This window comes from Perognathus longimembris, chromosome 11, assembly GCF_023159225.1.
Source record: "Perognathus longimembris pacificus isolate PPM17 chromosome 11, ASM2315922v1, whole genome shotgun sequence".
Lineage (NCBI taxonomy): Eukaryota > Metazoa > Chordata > Mammalia > Rodentia > Heteromyidae > Perognathus > Perognathus longimembris.
In genome coordinates, this window is record NC_063171.1 from 24,070,292 (window position 1) to 24,073,350 (window position 3,059).

The window sequence follows — 3,059 nt, forward strand, 5'->3', positions numbered from 1 at the left end:
GAAAATCTATGCTCCAGGTACTGACTGATTCAATTCCTGATAAGGCCACTTCCTGGCTTCCAGACAGCCACTTTCCTGTTGTGAACTAGCAAGGACTTTCTATAGGCCATGAGGAGGAAAAGAGAGAATAAGCCCACTGATGCCTCTTATTAGGAAACGAATAATATCATAAGGATTCCAACCTTACTCTAATGACTTTCCACTGGTTCTATTTCCAAATATTATCACACTAAAGCTATGACTACAGTTTTTAAATTTTGAGAGACCAACAAACATTCAGTCCATTACTTTTCCTTTGCCTTCTTTTTTCTTTCTTCTGTTAATCATTAAAAAGAAACTAATCAGCCTGTTTTGAATGTCTTCTCTGGATGGACTACACTGGTAAACATTCCTGATAGAAGATGAGCTAACTGTAATGGGGAGGCCAGATCTGCCCAGTGCCATCAATAGCTGTGGAGGGACTTATGGTTGACTCCAGCTCAGATTAGAGCAGAAGCCAACTCCATCTCCACTAAGCCCTCCCCCACCCTATTCAGGGAAGCTCCCTTTACTATGTAGATTGACTACCTGAGGCCTGGGAGCTTCAAGGGAACCTGTGTCCTCTTTATTATGATAAGTTATGTAGATTAACCACCTGAGGCCTGGGAGCTTCAAGGGAACCAGCTATGAGTAGGCATATCCGCCTGCATCATGTGAGCCCGGCCAAATCCATGCGTCAATTCTAACTAGAATGATAGGTTAGTTCAAATGAATATTATGAGACAGACTGTAACTCTAGTGGCCACCTGCGTGCGGCCTAGCATGCTCTGTAAGTGTTGTATCTTCATTGGTCACCTGCGTGTGACAAGTTTGTCTGTGATGTTTGCCTTATTACCAGGCTGGAAGGCCACACGGGGGCGGTCCCAGCTCCCGAGTCTGGGCCGCCCAGGTGTGTACAAGCCCAGCTCCCGAGTCTGGGCTCCACACGTGGTTGGCAGTTTCGGCTCCCGAGTCCCGGCTGCGACCAAGGCCTGTCGGTTCACTTTTTGTTCACTTTTTACTTCCCCAATAAAACTGTCTTTTTGTCACCTTGTAGCTGGAGACTGTGTGGTGGACTCTTGGGGGAACCAGGAATCCCCTCCCTTGGGGGGGAACCCTGTTTTATTGTAGCGAACCCCCACTCTACTTCACTAACATTGGCCTTGCTTCAGAGATCTAGCAGGGAAGGAGAAATGAGAAAATAAGAGGACATTATGGTGTGAGAATAGGAAATGTATCCATGAATGCTGTGAAAGTTACACCATGTATATATATACGTGTATATATATATCAGCATATACATATATATATATATATAATAAATGTAATACCCTAACTGGAGTGCTGGAGAAGGACTTGGTATTACAGAATGAGGGGATTACACAGGAAGATTGTAACATTTGTGACATAAAGTACGTAGGAAAATAGTTTTCCTTGAATGGAGAGACATGGTACTATGGGGAAACTCAACAGATGAGACTTGGAAGTTGAGTAGGAGGTAGATCGTGAGTCTTTTGTGTCATGGTGTAATGTTGTGCAAAAACAGAGAAGCCACATTTTTGGAGGTCCAGTTGGGAATCTTTATTGGAAAGCTGACATTTACAGGTAGACTCCTGTCTCCTGCAGCCCAGTACAGAGCTTGAACCAAGCTTTTACAGACAAAATGCACATGCTTGGGTGGAGGCACTCAAGCCCAACAAAAGCAGACCATAAACACAGCACAAGGAGCAGAGCTTTTCCTGGGACTAAACAACATGATTCGTCTGCATATTCTTTGAAGCCAGACTCTCCTGGCCCTCCTGGAGCTATACATCTGCAATTTAAAGGGTGGCTTGTCTCATCTCTAGGTCCTTGAAGCTAGCTGGAAAGTCCCCATCGCCCAGCTAGGTGCCAGGATAGCTTGTGAGAATAAGGTGATATTACTTAGACCCAGTCTCCTACCTTCAGTAGAATTTGAGTTTATCTTGAAGATAGTAAGCACTTATGAAGGTTTGAAAAAGAGGAGTCACATAAACAATTGTACATTATTAGAATATGAATAAATTTAGAAATGTAAAGCACACACAGGAAAATTTGAAAGATGGGACAATTATGATAAATTTTAATTCTTCATGCTGCTGGCCTTAATAATCAGAGGAATACATAGTAGCATTCTGGGCACTTTTTTTTTTTTTTAGATTTTGATAAAGCTGAATGTACACAATGTTCAAGTGAAGCATTTCACTTTAAGGGGGGAAAGGCTCTGGAAACTTTATAACAAAATTTGACAATGATAGTGAAACTTTTACTCTTTTAACAATTTGTGTGTCTCGGCTTCCCTTTCAGATGCCTGAATCAATATGACCAACTCCTCTAAAATGAGATTGTGTACTGGATTTGAGGAAGAGTCTCAACTCCTGTGACAGAAAGTATGATTTTCTGTAGGTGATGGTGACAATCATTGTATGGACATAAGCTGAGTATTTATGATGGAATATTAAATTTTTTTTCTCCTGGCTTTAAATTATAAACAAGGAATGAATGGGACTATCATTAGACTTTCTAAATTGTCCTGAAGACTTTCCATATTGGAATTATTACTCAAAGATTCCATTTCTGAATTGAAAATTTATTCAGTTACTACCATATGAATAGGTACAATTCTAATATTTCTTCTCATCTCATTAAAAAACACACACACAAAATATCCTGTTCACTCATTCTTCCTCCCAGGTTGGAGGAAGGTCATTTTATTTACATGTCACATTCCTTTGCCAAAAGCCAGTAGTGCCCAGTATTTTTATCTCCTGTTGAAAGTCAATTACTAATGTTGCTTTTTCTTGATGCCTATTCTGCGTTGCCCACTGGCACTGGTGTATTTCTGGTGTCTCTTGAGACCCATGAAAGAGTTACTGGGCTGTTTCTTTTTCATCTACCTTCTTATAAATTAACTTCCTAGATTTCTTGAACCTTTTTCTATTGTTCACTTTTTGTTTCTTATCTTTTTTACTTGGTCATTTTATCCTCTCTAAATATTAAAACTTTCAGGGTGTGTGTTATTC